Source organism: Spermophilus citellus (genome assembly GCF_964194105.1).
Source record: "Spermophilus citellus genome assembly, chromosome: 1".
NCBI classification, from domain to species: domain Eukaryota; kingdom Metazoa; phylum Chordata; class Mammalia; order Rodentia; family Sciuridae; genus Spermophilus; species Spermophilus citellus.
In genome coordinates this window covers 160,122,913-160,143,638 of record NC_138182.1, presented here as the reverse complement: position 1 = coordinate 160,143,638, position 20,726 = coordinate 160,122,913, and positions in this window count along the sequence as shown.

Here is a 20,726-nt window from a genome sequence, read left to right as displayed (position 1 = left end):
TCTATATTATCACCTCTTCCCCACTGGAGGTGTAAGGGCTAGCTAGGTGATAATCTCCTCTCAGGGCCACAGACATAAAACCTTTCCTCTCAGCATTCCCCTCGAGAGCTGTAACACTTTTCCCAGCCTGGGCTCCTCCATGCCTCTTTTTTTCTCCATTTTCTCTTCCCCATGATCCCTTGGTACCAAAAGAGTTAGATTTCCAACTTGAATTCCTCACTGTTCATTCTTATCCTGCCCTGGGGCAACTAGCATCACATCACATCCATCAGAGTCCAAAGGGCAATCTTCTCTTTATAGACTGAATCCTAAATATATCAAAGGAATATTAAAATTCTTTCCAGTCTTACTGGCACACCTTGATGACCAAGCTGGTATGCAGAAGGGTGATCTGATTTTTTTTTTAATAAGGGAAAGAAAATCTGTTCCTGGTTAAACATAAAACACTTTGTAACTTGAATTTTTAGTTCAGTATATCTGTCCAGAGACTGGAGATATCATTTGAAAGTCATTGGCATGTGGTTGATTAAAGCCAGGTTACTGAACAAGGACATCTAAATCGTGATAGAGAAAGCATAAAGCTCAAGACTGAGTTTGGGGAGAATCCAGTATATAGAAGATCATAAACAATATGAAGGACCCTTGAAGAAGACTTAGAGGGAGTAAGTGCATGACATTGGAAGAAAGTTAATCATGTGTGGTGCTCCCGGGGCTAGGAGTTCAGAAGGTTTCCAGAAGGAGGAACTCAACTGAATCACATGTTGCTGGAGGCCAAACCTGTAGTAGGATCTTAACCCACATTCTGATCCTAATCCTGATTCTGAACCAGACCCTTAGTTCTTCCTTAAAATGATACTGGAGATGAATTTTTAAAATAATAAATTAACTAATAATTTATCTAAAAGGACCATTGGAAACAAAACTTCATAAAAATCATCTCACAATTTTAAATTAAAGAATACTCTATTCAGCAAATTCTGTGCTCTTTGAGCCAAACTGAAACCATATCAGATGAATACAGTGGTGAGCATTGGCCATTGGAGATCCCCCACTGTTACTGAGAACCTTCAGAGGTACTCCATGGGATCCTCCCCTCTGCTTCCTATGAAGAATCATGAGGAGCTGGGTGACTGTTTTCTTATCTACTTCTGAAATCAACTTGGAAAATGCTTCAATTTTTCGGTCTTTCAGGCAGACATTAAAGCACATGGTTGGGGATAAGGTCTCTACTGGCTTCTGTGCTTGGTGTCCCAGGTGTACTGTTACAAGCAACAGAGCCTCTTTTCCACCAAAAGGGGAGTGAAATAAACTCTTAAGGTATACAAGATTGCAGTGTCCTACTGCCTTTCCCTACCTTTGCTCTGAATTCCTGACGCTCATCACTCCTACCGACTTTTACTCCTGACTGACTGTGGCATTGCAGGAATGTTAATCATTTCTCTGATTCCACCTCACCTATTTAAACAAATTGAGATTATATAGACAGTGGAGAGAATAATCAGAAAATAGTGTTTGAGTTCAGAGTTTGAATTTACTTTAATGGTCAGCCTAAGAGGCAGAATGAGAGAGTACAGAGAACTTGGGTTGAATTCTGGCTCTGTCTCTCATTAGGTAAGTGAGGTTCTGGTGGTGGGTGGTGAGAAACCTGTACTTTGATGTGGACAGGACTTCTGGAACCTGTTACTAGTCATGGAGGAGAAACAGTGCTTGTTTTGTGTGTTAGTCAGCTTTTCATCACTGCCAAAAATACCTAACAAGAACTAGTTTGAGGAGGAAAAGTTTATATTGGGCTCACAGTTTCACAGCCAGTCCAGAGTTGGCTGACTCCATTGCTCTCGGCCTGAGGTGAGGCAGAACATCATGGTGGAAAGACATGACAGAGGAAAGCTGCTCAGCTCATGGCAGCCTGAAAACAGAAAGAAACAGTGTAGAGCCAAGCACAAGATAAGTCTAAGGCCAGGCCTTCACTGACCTACTTCCTCCTGCCACACTGCACCTGCCTGTAGTTTCCACCTAGTAGTCATTCCAATTATTAAACCATCAAGTGAATTAATCTACCAATAAGGCTGCAGGTCTCATAATGCAGTCTTTTTAACCTCTGAAATCACTTTTCTAACACATGAGTATTTAGAGGAACATTTCGTATCCAAACCATAACATTATGATTCAGGGAGAAAGAATGAATCAATATCCAGGGAGAGAGTGGCCATGATGCATCCTATCCAAAGGAGCAGAGCGGACAGGCAGAAAATGAGACAAGGGCCAATAGTTTGCAGTAGGGACAACCCAGACAAAGTTAGCAGATCTGAGGAGTTGCATAGAAAGTATAACCTACTACTGTCCCTAAAGGTTGATAAACAGATCCCTGTGCCCTTTGAGATGGAGATTCAAATGAGACAATTAATGGAAATATGGGGGAGCTGCTTAGGATACTGAGGCCCATAAACACTGCAAAGCTACTTAACTTTTCTATAACTCTGTTTCCTTATCTAAAAATTCAGGCAACAATGCCTTTCTTACAGAATTTATATGAGGTTTAAAATGACAATGCAAATAAAATATCTAAGTCAAAGACTGGCTTATAGGAAAGGTTAAGAAAACTATTCTGAACAACCATAGATTGAACATTTTTACCTGAAACTCCTTCCATATTTTCAAACTCAGCATATTAAAAAGAAAGTTCATAGTATCAGGATGAATTAGCTTTTTGACACTGTGACAAAATGCCTGAGAAAAACAAAAAAAGGAGGAAGATTTATTGTGGCTAACAATTTCAGAGATTTTAGTCCATGGTTGACTGACTCCATTGTTTTTGGACCTGTGGTGAGATGATACATTATGGAAGAAGGGGGTGGCAAAGCAAAGCTCTTCACCTTGTTATGGTCAGTGTCAGGGGTGCGTGAAGGAAGGGAGCTAGGTACAAGATCCCCTTCCCAAGGCATGCCCCAAATTACCCACTTCCTCCAGCTAGGCCCCACCTCCTAACATTTCTATCACCTTCCAATAATCCATTCATATTTTGAATTCGTCAATGGATTTATCCACTGATGAGGTGAGACCCGCACTATCCAATCATTTCCTAGAAGTCCCACTACTGAACATCACTGCATTAGGGACTAAACCTCAACACATGATCCTGGGGGGGGACATTCAAATCCATACCATAACACAGGGCTCAGATGGTGTGCTAAACCCATTGGTTTTACATACATTATTTCCCCATAACCCACAGAAACAACCCAACCCATACCAAATAGAAAAATCATGAATCCCCTATGGAGACCAGGATAGAGTCTTATCCCTATCCTACCTGTAATAGGCAGATTTCTAGGATGGTTCCTGATAATCCCTATCATGCTCTTATGTAATCCTTTCCTCTGGAGTGTGAGCTGGATTTAGTGACAGGATGTCATTTTTATGACTAGGTTATATAAGATATTTTATTTTAGTTGCTTATTTCCTTGAACACTGTGGTAAAGCCAGTTGCCATATTAAAGAGGCCCATGTGACAGCAACTGAGAAGAGCCTCTAGTCAACATCCAGGGAGGAACCAGTATCTTGAGAGTAACAACCCATGAGGAACTACATCCCACCAAGATCACATGTGGGCTTGTAAGTAGATCTTTCCCCCAGTGGAGCCTTAAAATGAGACCACACCTGCTTTTTCAATTCTTCAACTGCAACTTTGAGAGAGGCCTTGAAGCAGAGAACCCACTAGGTCATGCCTGATTTCTGACAGACACCAACAGTGTGATAATAAGTACATGTTGTGATAGGCTACTTGGTTTTGAAGTAGTCTGTCATACAACCATATACAACTAATACAGCAACCTTGTCACTTTATGAGGTTTCAGTGTGACTGACACAGGTAGGAGTAGAGTAAGAGTGTTAGACAATCATCACCTCTGAGCCATTGTTGCTGCATCCCACACCCCAGGAAGCTAGAGATAGAGCAGGTTACAAGGAATAGGATGAGCAGAGACAATGATGAGTCGCCCACTTCAAGTACCTAAAGCAGGTGCTGGAGGCTGAGCAGAGTGGGATCCAGTAAGCTTGCTAATAATTTTCATCCCTGAGGCTACAGAAGGCAGGAAATATCCTCTGGGAAGAGAATGACTCTCTGAGGTCAGCAATGGACAAGATGTCACCTAGAGAGAGGCACTGTGCTGACTGACTTCCAGCTTCCAAGAGAAAAAGGTGAAATGGCATCCATCCCTGTCATGAACAGATCACTGGGTCTCTAAGTTGCTAAATAAAAGGTAAACATCCAAGGGTTTTTTTTTGTTGTTGTTGTTTGTTTATTTTGTTTTAAGGACTGAAAGAAATAACATTGGCTTTCAAAGTCTCAGTTGGAAACCATTTCATCTTTCTGAACATCTATCCATTTGCATCAATGGAACAAAAATTTCTAGATACATAAAAATACTCCATAGTTTAAGTGGTGCACCCAGAGCAAAATGAACTCCCATTGAAAAAACACGTAATAAAGAGCTTTTCCTTCTATTCCTGTTTCCTGTGTTAACTATAATTCCTATTCTTATATTCCATCCATAAAGTAAGGCCAGATTGTTACAGAAAGGAAGTGATATTTGAACAAGATAAAAAATATGATTGCACAACCAGAAAACCTCAGTGGAAAACCAGCATAAATGAGCTCACATAGCTGCTTTCTTAGTTTCTAATGTCTTTCCTCAGTAAATGGAACTAGTACTCTTTGGGGAAAAAAAATTGGTTGCTTCCTGGGGCAGGAAATAGGCAAGATGAGCCTGGAGTACCTTGTAGCACCAGAAAGCAAAAAATAAATGAAAAGAATGAAAAAAGAAAGAATAGAAAACCCTCTCAAAACCCTCAATTAAAAAAAAAGAAACATTGTGAGATCAAAGGGGATTCAGGAAACAACTTGAAGGAACTCCTAATAGACAAAGCTGAAACAATTTGAGCAACAAGACAAACAAAGCTGCTTTGAATTATAAAACAAAGTATAAAATAAATATCTATGAATCCAAACTAAAAATAGATAATTTACTAATATTTAAAATATATAAAATATAATAATATATACAAATAAATAATTTAATAAATAAATAAATTGGAGAGACAAATATCCCATATATAAGAATTCCAAATAATTTATATGGATCCTCAGTCCTCTAGGATGTGGAGTATATCTCTCTACAACTTAAATGAGACCTGTGCAAAGAGACTTTCTTCCAAAGAGCACAGTATAGAAAAAAGAGGGAAAAGACTGATTTTGCAGTGAAGAAATCTAATAAAACGACTATGGCCATATGATTATGGTAACACCAACAGTGATATATCATGCTGAAAGTACGTACCTTTGTTAGGATGTGGCAAAAATAGCATTTTATTTTTGTGGTCTTCCTCCCAAGACACATAAGCCCAGTTTAATTATGAGGGAAATGTCAGCCCAATCCCAACTGACAGATGTTCTACAAGATGCTGAACCAGTCTTCTACCAAACTATCAAGGTATCAAAAATAAAGAAAGTCCAAGCTTGAAAAACCGTGCTGACCAAATGTCACGTGGTGTCCTAGATGCGATCCTGAGACAGGAAAAAGGGCATTGGATAAAACTAAGGAAGCCCCAATAAGCTATGGACTTCAGTTAATAATAATATATCAACCCTGGTTCATGAATTGTAACAAATGTACACATTAATGTAAAATATCAATATAAGGGCAACTGGACATGAGGTATATGGTATATGAGAACTCTCTGTACTATCTTAATAATTTTTATATAAATCTGAAACTCTCCTAAAATGAAAAAAAAATAGAAGTTTACTAAAGAACAAAAAAGAAGATGAGAAATATTCTCTGGTAAGGTACGAGAAGAGCAGGATGGAATCCCAAATCAGTTTTATGGTCTGTCAGTGGCCATCAGAACTTAGAAAAAGAGAAGGTGGATAGCTATATCCAGGGTAAAATGGCTTTAGTGGAAACAAAAGTTTTAATGGAATTTTAAATTAATTTAATCTCATAGAAAATTTGGGCATTAAAATAAGGAGAAAAATAAGATTAGAGATCAAAAAAACTAAAATAAATTTTTTAACTAGATAATATGATCTTATGGCCAAATGGGCTAAATTCTACATTTATGTATATCTAAAAAGCACCAATTTTAAAAACAATACATATATAGAAGGGAGATGAGTAGACTAGAGGAAGGAGAACAGAGGGAGGGAAAAGGGAAGAAAAGAGAAAGTACTTGGGACTGAAATGGAGCAAATTCCATTCCATGCATGTATGATTATGTCAAATGAACCTCACCAAATGGGCCAACTATATGCTGGTTAAGAACAGTGAAAGAATTTTCATAACTAGAAATACCAGGTAAATTCCTGAGTTTCAGTATTGAAGATTGTACAGATAGGAAGAATCAAAAGGGTTTCCTACAAAAAAAAAAAGTGATAGCACAAATCTGGGGTCATTTTCTACAAAAATGCACATCACAATTAAGACACAGAAAATATAATATGGCAAAAAAAAGAAGAAAAGAAAAAGAAATATAAAATACAAAAGAATTAGGCACCAAAAGTTATCACATTACAGAAATCTGCATTTTGTTCTTGGTTCTTGTGTCTGCATGAGAGAAGATTTCGAGAGAGATATGTGTTAAAATATAGCAAAGTTTATTAGAAGAGAAAAAAGAATCAGGGAAGACACTCTTAAGGGACAGAGTGGGTTGTCTCTGAGAAGAGGTCAACAACTCACTTCTTTGTGTCCCAGCTTTTATTGGGGTTTTTAGGGAAAATTTCTGGAGAATCCTGCTCAAGAACTACCTCCTGGCTCTTGATTGACAGATTGTATCAGATTGCTAAATTTCTATTGCATGTCTTACTTATGAGTATCTAAGTGAAATCCCCAAGGCTAAAAATTTATAATTATAATAAGATTAAATAATATGCCAAGGACATAAAGACAACTTTGGTCATCTTAGCTTGCACAGGCCGATTGTATCTGGAACTTGATTTCACAGACCTTGAACTCTCCAACCTCGGATCAGGGCAGTCTGTCTTCCTCTTATCAAAAGAGGAGTCTTGGGCAAATGCTCATCAGCTTTGTGGATAATAGATATATTGTTACAGGGCTATTATGGTAAGTCAAAACAGGACCAGGAATAGCTTTGTATAAGTTGTTTCTTTAAAAACATGTTGAGAATTAGCATGTAGAATTAACCCCTAATTTTCTATGTTCTTATCACTCATGTCTACCTGTTCTTATCCTTGCTCTCTCAAGGACTGTAGACCCTAAAATCTTTGGGGAAAGTAGATGTCAGGTCTTTGACTACCTCCTTCTGGTGAAGATTATAAGCCTAGGGATTAGGTGTTTTTGTCCTTGCTCTCTGTCATAGGACAAGCACAGTTGAGAGGATTCAGCATCAGGGCAATCAAGAAGTCCATGGTAATAGTCAGGAGTATCTGTGGAAGAGTAGTCTCAGCATATAGGTGAGTCTTGATAGTTCGCTGATTGAGAGAAGCGTAATGACCAGAAAGGTGGAATCATATTGAATATATTGAATATATTGCACAACAATATATTCTAAGACAATTGGGTATTTTTCCTCACAAATAATAATTACCAGAAAGATTAGTAACTTAAAAAAAAGATGTTTTGGAGAACTAAGAGATTAGAAATTATTTTAGCTATGACTCAGGAAAAACTTATGATTTCAGAAGAGTCTTTCATGATAGCTATTATCAGGCATTCATACATAAGAGCCCTTATTTTATTAACTCTTGGCTGTATTTAGTTTTTGGTGGGTTGGCACAAGTGACTCCATCTTGATTTTGTCACCTCTTATACTCTTATTCCCCCTCATCTTTGTGAAAACTTTTCCTGAAGATGTTGCTAACCATTTTGTCATTAATTCTTTTTTGTTTTTATTGTTTGTTTTTTTAATTGTCCCTTGTCGCTGGGATGTAACTGTCCAAGTTATTGGTCTTATTTAGTCTTATGTTGAAGGGGAAATGGTTGATAATTGAGAGTGAGCCTCATAAACATTCTAGCCACATTTGAGCAACAAGGAGATTTAGAAGAAATGGTTTTTATGCCAAACTAACCTGGAGTGTATTGTTAGTTTTAATCTTACCTGTTTTGTAGCTGGTGCTAGCATTTGAAAACACTGAACCAGATCATGGTATGGTGCTTTTTTTTTTTTTTTTTTTTTTTTTTTAAAGAGAGAGTGAGAGAGGAGAGAGAGTGAGAGAGAGAATTTTTAATATTTATTTTTTAGTTCTTGGCGGACACAACATCTTTGTTGGTATGTGGTGCTGAGGATCGAACCTGGGCCGCACGCATGCCAGGCGAGCGCGCTACCGCTTGAGCCACATCCCCAGCCCTGTATGGTGCTTTTATAAAACTCAATTGGTACAATAGTTACAAAGTTAAAAAAAATACAAAACAAGACCAATAAGAATAAGCTAAATTCAGTTTATATAGTAATTTTGGACAAAGAAATAAAATTTTACCAGTCAATTTTTACCAAAGATAATCAAAGGAAAGCTAATTTGTCTATAAATTTAGTTTTATCAAAAAGCTATATGTAAGAGTACTTCTTAGAGTCTTTTCTGTGAATCTGATTGAAAATGCTTCAGAGAAGGATCAAAACTGTGTATTAAAAAAGACAATGCAGCCATAATAGGCTGTTTCTTCCTCTGAAGATAGCTTGCATTCTCCCTTGAATGTGTATTCCTTGATTTACCCAGAGAGCTTCTGATTTTTAATATGGCAAACATCCTTCTTTGCAAGATGCCTGGCATTTCCCTTGAATGTGTGTTTCTTACTCCCCCACCCTCAAATGTCTCTTCCCTGACATAATCTGCCTTCTCCTTGAAGGTGCATTTCTTACGTTATCACAAAAGTTCCTTCCCTGAGATAGCCCACATTCTCCCTTGAATGTGTATCTGCTTTCCCAAATAAATCTCTCTCAAACAAAAACCAAAAAACATATCCATGGTTAGAATTCTGATGAGCTCAGCAATTGACAGACAATTAATTTAATTACTTTCTTTTATAGTATATAGTATTTTAAGATAATACTCATGAGTGTATTGTAAAATAATAGCTGTTTATATGATAAAACTTATAAGGTAGATTTAACCAGAGTTACAAAGTTATCATTTAAAGGATTTTAAAAACAAATAGATATTTGAATAAACCTTAATTTTTAAAAGGAAGTATCCCACAGGGGAATTCGATAGGATATATGGTTAATTTCTCATCTGCAAGGAAAAAACAAGTGGAGGGCCATAAAATTCTACTGGGTCAGACATCCCTTTCCCAGTGGCCAGTGCTTATCTTGACCATGGGAGGGCATTCCCTTACTTCATGGCCTTTGTTTGGCTTTTGTTGTTGAACTCTTGAGATATCCTCCAGAGGGTGGTGAGAATCCAGTGTAGCACACCTGTCCGTATCTGTCTTACCTTTAAGCTTATAGTCTCTTGTCAACCTCTTAGGTGCTCCTGAGGCTTGAAAACATATAAGTCCTCTGCCATTTTTTTTTTATGGTATGTACACAAAGATTCGGTCTCTAACCCCTTATGATCCCCGAGATTTTAATCTAGGTGTTCTTGCAATTTTGTTGTTGCTGTTTTATTTTTAATGGTGAGAATATGAACACCTTGTAGAGATTTGGGAATGTTCCTGAGTGGGAAAAGCTAGGTAAATTTAATAAAAGGAAAATTAATACTCGGTTTTCCCAAGTAACCAAAAAATCAAGGCAACAGAAAACCTAACAAGTTATCTTAAGAAAATTGAAAGTCCTTGTTTTTTATGTTTTTATAAGTTCTACCAAGAGCAGATTAATATCTTAAGAAAATCTAATTTATTTAAACATAGAAAATTAGACTTTGGTTCTATCAGTGAATTAAATTTTTATTTTAGGAAAACCCTTTAAATAATCTGCCATAATTTTATAATGAACCAACAGTATCACACATACAAAATTTCTTGAATAAGCTTCATTCTTCACAGACCATTTGCAATTACTTAGATCCTCTGCGACTTGCTTTGTGTGGTTTTCTCTTTTTCTTCCTTTTCCCATTTTGGAAAAACCAGTTATTTCACTTTTGGACAAAATCTTATTTTGCCATACAAGATTGTTCCTTATCCAAAAATATTCTCTTTTTTTTAAGCCTTCCTTACCAAATATATTCACAGACTCATAACTAACTTTATTTACATCTCTTTCACTTCTACTTTTTTGGTCTTTTCTGACTTAATTCCTTCGTTAAGTTTTATTTTGAAACTATTCTTACAAAACTTCTGACTGAACACAAAATTATTCTTTTCCACAATGAAATAAAATACTTTTATGTTTTCCTTATTGTTTTTCTCGTCAAACACAGCTTAATTTCTTCTTGTTTCTTATATATAGAAGAGTACATGTTAATGAGAATTTTAACTCTTAGTAACCTGTTTTTAGTGAAGACTCAGAAAAGAAGCAATCTCAAACTCTTTTTTCTCTCTCTATATATATCAACAATTTATGAAATCACAGTGTGTGTGTATATATTTACATACATACATATATATTATACATATAATTTAAGAATTTATACTTAGCCATTGAGTTTCAGTATTCTAAACCACAAATGACTTTGATGTTTTATCTCTAACATACATTTAGAAGCATTTATCCCATTTGTGTTTACCTAATTACTATTATTCCTAGGATACTTAAGAAAACTCGGATATCAGGCAAACATAGTTATTTAAGGTTGATATCTTCTCCCATGATCAAGTTGGGCAGATTTCACATAGCAATCGCATTTCTTCATGCTGGGGGTTAATGCAAAACCATACATGTCTAGCTATAGCAATTGCCATTCCCAAGGGTGGAGCTATTTTCTTACCAGTCAGATGATATACCAGTTGGGAGAATATTTATCCCAATTTTAATAGGAGATTAAACAAAGAAGGAATTTTCCTCTGGGACTATATCTATAAGATATATGTACATATAAACAGGTCAAAATCTGAATAGCTTCCTTCCCCAAACATTGTGCACAGAGAATATGAAAGTAAATGTGAGCAAGATTTAACTAAGTGAAGGTCTGAGAATGCCTCCTTGCTGATAGTAGTTGTAAAGGACAGATTGATTTAGCTGGAGCATGAATCATGTGCCTGTGTTTATCACAGAAAAGAGTTAAGGGAGTGAAAAAAAAAGGAGGAAAAATTTTTCTCAAAATTTCAATCATAGCAGGGACTAAAGAGTCAGGAGTTGGGACTACGAAGTTGGAGGGAGGTGGTATCTCTAGCCTTTGGTATTTTAAATACTCACCTAAGGAAGAAAGAAAACTTCTGGCCAATGAAAAGAGGGAACGAGAGAGAGAGAGAGAGAAACAGATTCAAATTATATTTTATGACAAAAATTTTTAAATTACTTGTTTAAGTCTCACAGCGGCTTGGATTTTAAAAAGACAAGCCCCCTACACCCACACCCCTCTTGGGTCTTAGTATCAAATGAGTCTAAGAGCTAATTCACAGAAGTTTACTTTCCATTCAAGATTGGCTAATAACAAACTTCCAGGAAACCTCATATCTTAGAATATGCAAAAGGATAGTAGGAGAGAGAGAGAGAAAAAAAAGCCAAAGCCTTTGTGCTAACCCTGCAACTGAACTACATGAGCTTACATATAATAAATTACAGCCAAAGAACAAAGCAGAAAGAGAAATAATCAGGGAAATTTACCAAGGTTGCTGCCTCAGTTTACCTCCTGTAGAGAAAGGTAGAATATAGTATCTAGTACCCCTGTAGGCCTTGCAGACACAGCAGATGTGAAGTCTATAGTTCTCACATTTTAAAAGTAAGCAGCAGTATTCCCGATGGCATGGGAAAGTGAAGACAAGGCAGCCAGCAAAGACGTACTATCTCAATCCCTTTAAAAGGGGAAATGTTTATTACCTGGCCAGTGAGATCATATGGATGAGATTGGATCTGAGTCACATGGCACCAAGCATGCTACCAGAAAATTGCATTTGTCCTTGGCCCTTGTGTCTTCATGAGAGAAGATTTCAAGCAACACACAAAGTATAGTAAAAAATATAGCTAAGTTTATTAGAAGAGAAAGAAGCAGTAGGGAAGACACTGTCAAGTGAGAGAGTGGGTTGTCTCAGGGAGGAGATCAACAATTCACTTCTTTTTGTCCCAGCTTTTATTGGGATTTTTAGGGAAAGTTTCCAGAGAATCCTGCCTAAGAACCACCTCCTGGGTCTTGACAGATCATATCAGATTTTTAATCCCTATTGCATTTGTCTTGCTCATGAATGTCTCAGTGAATCCCACAAAGGTGAAAATTCATAATTACAATAAGATACAAAGGACATAAAGGCAACTTTGGTCATCTTGACTTGCACAGTCTGATTTTATCTGGAACTTGATTTCACAGACCTTGAGGCCGTGGATTCCTCCAGCCTCTGGTCAGGGTGATCTGTCTTCCTCTTATCAAAAGAGAAGTCTTAGGCAAAGGCTCCTTAGCCCTGTGAATAATATGTTGTTAGAGAACTATTATCATTAATCAGAGCAGGGCCAGGAATGACTTTGTGTAAGCTATTTCTTTAAAAACATGAAAATTAGCATATAGTTTCACTCAGTAGAATTAACCCCTCATTGTCCAAGTTCTCATTACTCATGTCTACCTGTTCCCTATCAATCACACTCAGATTTTGTGACAAGTTCATTCTGAACTTAATTCATTCAACACACATTCTAATTACTGTGTCCCAGGCAGTGTTTTGTTACTGGGTTTGTGGAAGTGAATATGAAAAATCTCTCACTTCCTCTGGAGGAGTGAGGGAACACTGAAAATACTCATACTTTTTAGACTCTTCTGTAGTGTACAAAAAGATGAAAATCTTCTTAATTCACTTTGTCACCATAACTGGATTGAAATCTGAAGAATGCATAAAAGTAAAAAATTAAGAATGAAGTTGGAGAGGAGGGAGTTCTGAGATGGTGGAATAGACAGTCAGGACTGGGTTGCTCCAACTCAGGAGAGAAACAAATCAAGAGATGTGTAATACTCATGGAGATGAGGAGCTGAAGGTGAGCACTGGAAGTCAGTGGAGTAGAAAATGAACAAAGCAAGAGAAGAAGAATACCACAGCTCTTAGTGCCTGGCACCTCAGTCAGGGGAGTAAAGGTGAAAGACAAAGTCTCATTGTGGTGCAGAAGACTGAACCCAGCAGACAAACAGCTTAAATAAACAGGTGACCTAAAGCCTGCACAACAAGCTAGCTTTAGAGAAGAAACTCACTGGTTCTATCAGCAAACCACTGGAGTGCATAGCTGGTAGCCATCTTGAGAAGAGTCTTATTGTTAAAGACTAAACTGCTCTGAAGATTAGAAAATCCTGAAAAATCACATCTCAGGGACCCCACTGACATTGCCCAATACTGATCGGGTAGGTGGCAACCACATGAGACAGTCATGGTTTGAGGAAGTGCCTTTGATACAAGTTCACACAGAGGTTTATGCTACAGGAAACACAGACAGTGATGAGAAGTGGAGGAGAGGAGACAGTGGTTCAGTGATCCTGCCCTCTGATGTGAAGTGACACTAGTTGAGTATTGTTTCAAGTGGGGTCCAGGTCTGAAGGCCAGGATCAATGCTGGCACATCACTAGGTTCTCACAACTCCTCGCCAGTAAAAACTTGAAGGGTTAGTTGGTACCCCGACTTGAGGAGACAGTTGGAACTTTTGCCAGACCTCTGGGTGCACAGTCTACAAAACTCTGGGGCAAATTTATACTACTGCACAGGCTGTACTTTTGCTAAAACTCAGCAGGCAAGAGGGATCACGGCAGTTCAACAATTACTACAAACCTCAAGGACACAACCTAAAAGCCTCCAGAGAAAATATGATCAATTAACCTGCTGGGCAAGAAAGACACAGCACAGTCTGCTTCCCCCCCACCCCCAACTCATTTGGTGAGATCTGAGAGGAATTAAAACAAGCAGCAGTTTCAATCTATTATCCCCTCCCATATCTGGTGGATTCCAACCTTAGAAGACCTGGAGAGACGTGTCCTCAAGCACCTCAGCTAGGAGAACATTTTTACTCTTTTTCCCCCTTCATCTATTGTGTCTTTTACTATTATTTCTTTTTATTTAGTATTTTCTTACTTTCATCTTACTTTATTATTCTTTAATTGGATGCTTCCTCTCTCTTCTTTCTGCTTTTCCCTGTTTTCCCATATTATTTCCCCTTTCATTCTCCTTTTTCTTCTTTATTTATCCACTTTCATTCTTTCTTCTTTCTCTCTTTCTTGTCCAGTAGTGGGGATCTAGCTAAGGGGGTAGTGCACATGGTGCAGGTGCTTTGCCTCAGAGCTGTGTTCCCAGATCAGCTGAGAAAAATTAACCCCAATTCTGATCACATGTAAGTCCCCCTGGAACCTTGGCAGACACATTTACTTAAAATAAATGGGAGACATAAGCTCCCAGCTGTTTCAGGTTTTTCAGTATGACTGGAACAGTCAAAATCAGAATCACTTTCAAGTTACAGAGCTAAGTTCATCAGTGCCTGCAGAAAGCCCCACCACCCAGTGAGAGCTTCACTCATATAATAGGAGTCACCACAAGGGGCACACCCGACGTTATCTGTGGTCTATAGCACACCAGCCTGAATTATCAGAGGTACCCCATTCTAGTGAGACTTATTGGAAAAGTGGGTCCCTCAGGCACTGATGCAGAACACATTATGTCAAAACCCGCTAACCACAGCTAAAGTAACCATGGGAAATTATACTTTGAAGCTTAATTGAAGTAAAACTCAACACTACACTACAAACTGATATCCAAAGTCACATCATCAAAAGAAGGCTGCTTATTAATAAGTTCTTTGCGTGAAAGTGGGAGAGATAACCACCCTAATACACGCACAACTCTTAGCCTAAAAACACAAGAAATGTGAAAAAAGGAAATGTGACACCTTCTAAAGTTTATGTAGCAACAGATTCCAAAGATTTCAAAGTAGAGGAAATGCTGGGTAAAGGATTCAAAAGAATGACTTTTGTTAAAAAGATAAGTGATTTCCACGGGAATAAAAAAACACAATTAAATGAATTAAGGAAGATAGTGTAAGATATGACTGACAAATTCAATAAAGAGCTAGAGATTTTGAAAAAGAACCAAACAGATCTTGGAAGTGAAGAGCTCATTAAGTCAGATTTTAAAAACTCAGCTGGAAGCTTTATCAATTGGCTGTACTAAGTAGAAGAAAGGTCTTGAAGACAAGACTGATGGATTATCACATTCAGAAAGAAGAAAATAAGAAAGATTGAACAGGGCATACGTGATCTCTGGGACACCACTAAAAGACTAAACATAATTGGAATAGACAAGAGAGAAGAGTTACAGGTTGGAGGTATAGAAAACTTATTCAATTAAATAATATCAGGAAATTCCAAAATATTGGGGAAAACCTGAACACCAAGGTACAGGACGATTTAGAATCCCAAGCAGTCATGACCAGAAAAGATCTTCAACAACATTTATAGTTAAACCACCAAAAGTGCAGAATAAAGAAAGAATATTAAAAGTTGAAAGAGGGAAGTGCCATATCACATTTAAAGGTAAATACATCAGAATAGCAGTATATTTCTAAGCAGAAACTATAAAGGAAAAGAGAACATGATGTATATTAAGTCCTGGAATAAAAGAGTTGCAAACCTAGATTAATATGCCCATCAAAGTTATCGTTAAGAATAAAAGAGAAATAGTCTTTTCGTGCTAAGTATAAACCAAAGGAATTCACGAATACTATACCAGTATTACAGATGATACTTATGGGAATTCTACATCCAGGGGGGAAAAAAACCAATGACACACTCATAAGAGCACAGGAAAGAATAAATCTTAGTAGAAGAGTAGATAAGCAAATGAAGAATTAGGAAAGAATCAAATTTTATTAATAAAGAATGAAATCACTTATGGGGGTAGGTGCTCTAAGAAGAGTGTTAATGCAAACTTTCCATTTCTGAGATATAATTTGACTTTTGCCTTAATAGTTCACTTTAGATGTTTCCCTGCAAAGCAGATACAGGTGAACTGCCAACGAGGTCTGATTTGTAAACTGTATCTGACTGGGAGGATAATACATGAATTAAATATTCCTCATGAAGACACCACAGCCTTTGGCTCCCTGGAAGCCATGTTTAAGAAGCTCTTCCAAAAGATATTGGCTCTTAGGGGGAATGGGGATTCAGTCAGTACATGCCCATGCCCACCCAATGGGAGTCTGTATTTTTCATACCTGAGCCGTTACCTGGAGTCCTCAAGTTCCTGGATAACTATGAGGACCATTCCTACAGAAGAGGAGCACTGCCCACTAATTCTGACCTCCTAGAAAGCTATATTCCATCCCTAACTATTCAGAGGACACAGATACATAGTATAACCTATGCTAGTCTTGTGTTTGAATATTTAGTTGAATCTAAGCTTAGTTGAACATTTGATTAAACCCGAGAAAACCTCCTGGGGGCATCATAGATGAAAAAATACAAAATAAAGGAAAAGCAAATTGAATCCAGCAATATATTAAGATAATTATATAGTATAACCAAACAGAACATATTCTAGGAATATAAAAATTTTTCAATATTTAGTCATCTATTAAAATAATTTATCACATGAAGAGGTTGAAAGATCAAACTCATGATCCTGACATTTGGAAATATTCAGCTAGAATTTAAAAAAAATCTTAATGAACTAGAAATTCAAAACTATTCCCCATTATAAAGTCAATAGCAGACATGACATTTAAATGAAAGACACTAAAAGCATTCCCAATAAAGAAAAGAAAATGGCAGTGTTTCTTTTTTGTTCTATGAAGAAAAAAAAAGAAAAAGAAATGAAGACATTCTAAAGGAATTGTTTAGAGCAGCAGTGCTCAGTAAACTGTGGCCTTAACTGGACTGGCCACCCATTTTGGTAAATAAACTTTTTTTGTAATTACTATTTCTTCCAGGACTTCAATTGCATTAATTTACTAAAGCCATGGCCACTTGATTTGTGAGTTATTTGTGAATGCCTTCTTGCTACAACAACAGAGTTGAATGGTTGTGACAGAGTCCCTAAGGCCAGTCTGAAATATTTACTATCTGACCATTTGAGAAAAATGTTTGCAGACCCCTTGTCTAGAGGATCATTACTTGCAGATAAAAACACTTATTTACATGAGAAAAAATGCAATCAATTGAAAATTATTACAATAAGAAGGCTCAGTAGTGTATGGGTATAATGATATAAACTTTAATAATTCTAATTTGTTGCATCATTTAGCTCTAACTTCTCACTCCAACCTGTATCCATGTTTTTTACCATGTCACTGTTCAGTGTTCTGAACAATGGGCAAGGTGACTTGCTTTGCTTATTGGCTAGTCATGTGCTTTGTCATTGGGATGTTGGCAAATACGATGCAGAGACTTGAGATCAGACTGAGCATTGGTCTTGTTCCTCTCCCATCCCCACAGGAAGGATGTGTCTGTCTTATCCACTCATCTATGATATGATATGATATATGAGTCAGTCATGCCTGAATTCAATAAACCAGTCAAGTATAAATGAGCCCCAGCCAAGTTCAGCAGAGCTTTTCAGTCAAACACAACTGAGCCCCAGGGATGTGTATAAACTGAACAGCATTGCATGCTTGTACAGTGTTGGAGTTGTTAGTTAGCAAAAACTACTATATTTGAACATCATCAATAACCAGTTAGAAAATATACCCTGCACATAATAGGTATTAAAACAGAAAACACTTTCCCATTTTCTTTACACTTTAATATCCAAATATCTGCTCAACACGGCCCTGAATGCTTAATAAAGCATCCTAAACTAAAGTTCTCAAAACAAAATTGACCCCACCACCACTTCTCCACCCAGTGCCTACACTGGTCCTTATCTCAGTTAATGACCACTTGGCTCTAACAGTTGCCAGAGTCCAAAATCCTCTGAGTCTTCTTTGACTCTTCTATTTCTCTCCCATCATTTTTCCAGCCCATTAGTAGATCTTATTGGCTCTTCCTTAAAAATTGTTTATATCTTGATGTTTACTTACTACATCTTTTGGAACCACCATGGTCCATAACAGCTTCATCTCTCACAAGGACTATCCCAAGGGCATCCAAACTGATCTCCCAACAGCTTTAAGAATCAAGTCTACAATATAGGTCAGATTGCACCGTTCCTGTGTATGATGTTCTCCAATGACTCCCTCCTTACTTGGAGTGAAATCTTAAATACTCCTCACTGCCTTTAAGGTGCTGAATGATGTGACTTTTTGTCCCTTTCCCTGACCATAGCTATTTCTATACTTGAATCACTTTGCTATAGAGACACTGGTTCCCCTGCTGCATCTCCTGCATAGTACGCAAACTCTATCTTTAGGGCATTTGCACTTCCCATTTCCTTTGCCTGAAAAGTTCTTTCTCCAGATATCTGCTTGATTCACTCACTTGCTTTATCTGGGCTTCTGCTCAAATCACCATTTATCAGAGATCCCTCTCATGGCCACATGGAGGATCCGGCTGCTGCCCTCTACCTCTCACTTTCCGCACGGGCTATTGTTTTTCATGGCACTTACCACTACTTGACATGGTACCAATGTATGTATAAATTTGCTCATTTCCTTTCTCCACTTTCTAGAACATGGGCTTTGCAAGACCAGTAACTTTGTTTTGTTCACCGCTTTTTCCCAAGAATCTTAAAGCAACACCCAGGATATAAGTTCTCAATAAACATTGTTGAATAAATCAGTGTACCTAGGAATCTCACCAAAGTGCAGAGAACCTGAATGAAATAGCAAAACTATAAAGTTGAATTGAGGGAAATGTTTTTTTAAAGCTTGAATTGACATCTCCTCTTCCTAGATGGAAAGATTGACCATTTTAAGGTTATCAAATTTTCTCAAGTCTATTTTAAATTGGACACAATCCCAGTAGGATTTTGGGGGGCACCAGGGAAAAGATCATCAAAAGGATTCTTGAAACCGTCAGGAGTTGTAAATGTTTGCAACTATCTAAAATGCTCTAAGAAAAGTAATGGGAGACAGGAAGATATTCCCTATCCTGTACTAAGGCATTAAGGAGCTACAGAAACCAGATTATGATTCTATACCATCAGCGCACATAGTCCATTCAATGGAACAAACCAGAGTCCAGAAACACAACTAAACAAAAAAAGGAAAATATAATCCTCAATAAAGTGGTGTTTGAAATCAGTAAAGAAAAGAGGTATTTAATCAAACATAGAAAAAAAAAACAAGTTAGATTCTTTCTATACCCTAGAAATAAATGTAATATATTTAAAAAACAAAGATTTACAAGGAACTCTCAGAAATTAGTAAGAGCTCAACACATGGGCTGGGGATATAGTTCAGATGGTAGAGTGCTTGCCTTGAATACACAGGCCCTGGGTTCAATCCCTAGCACCAAAAAAAAAAAAAAAAGTAAGAGGTCAACACATAACAGAAAACTGAGCACAGTTTATAAATGAGGAAATAGAAAGGAGCATTAACTTATGAATTCAGCAACTATGTATCAGCAACATATATGTGTCCAATACATTGGTAAAGTTTAATGAAAACCATCAAAGGTGTTGACAGGGATGTCAGAAGCAGGCATTCTTAACCTAACTGTGGAATTATTGTAAGTTGTAAATCTTCTTATGGATCTTTCTGGAAGCCAGTTTGGCAATACATATTAAAAGTGCATGCATTGAAATTTCTTAACCACCATCTCCAGTTCTAGAATTCGTATTGTCATGTCTGATGTAAGACCTGGAACTGAGATGGTCATCAAGGAGCAACAGGTGAGACCACAGGGAGCAGAAGAAGCCTGTACTTGTTATATCTCTGAGCTGCTGACCTGAGCACCCTGGGGCCCACTCTAACCATAGATTTAGTGTTTGGTGGGATGGGGAGGTTTTCTCATCACTTGTTTAGGGGTGTCTGAGATTATCTTGATTCTTGATGCTGAAGAACTAACACATTCTTGATGCTATAGAGCTCTGTCCTTTCCTTTTTAACTCTTCAGACTTATTTTCTACTTATCAACAACTACCTCTGTAGTGATCAGGCTGCTTCCAAACCTGGCAACACCTCAGTTTTGGATTTCTTGACTCTAGAATTGTGAGAGAATAAATTTCTGTTGCAGTCACCTGTTTGTGGTACTTTGGACCACAGCCTTAGACACTATTATAGGTAATCTCTCTAGAATCTCTCCCACTGTCCTAAAGGCATTCCTTGATTTTCTGGTTGCATTAAATAGACTTGGAATACAGGCCATAAAGTATGGGTCAACAGAAATGGAGATTGATATGTATCATTGCAAACAAAAATACAGGCTCTGTGGTTAGATAAATCCAGTTCTAGTTTTATGCTTGGACAACTCTCTTGGGCTTCTGAGATCTGTAAAATGGAGTTAATAAAGATTATTAAGATGACCAAAATAATATGTAGAAAGTGAATATGTAGAAATGTGTAGAAATGAATATGTAGAAAGTGCTTGAATATGTTTAATAAGATTTAACAGACTCTAATACCTTCCCAACCTAATCCAGAAGAGGAGTTCTCATCTTTCCTGAATTAGATACACATCAATGGTTTAGCCATAGCAAAGTGTCTGTGAAATAGGCAAGTTTCATGACCTGATGGACTGGATGTGAGGATTCCATTTACAAGGACCCCATGTGTTATTATTAACC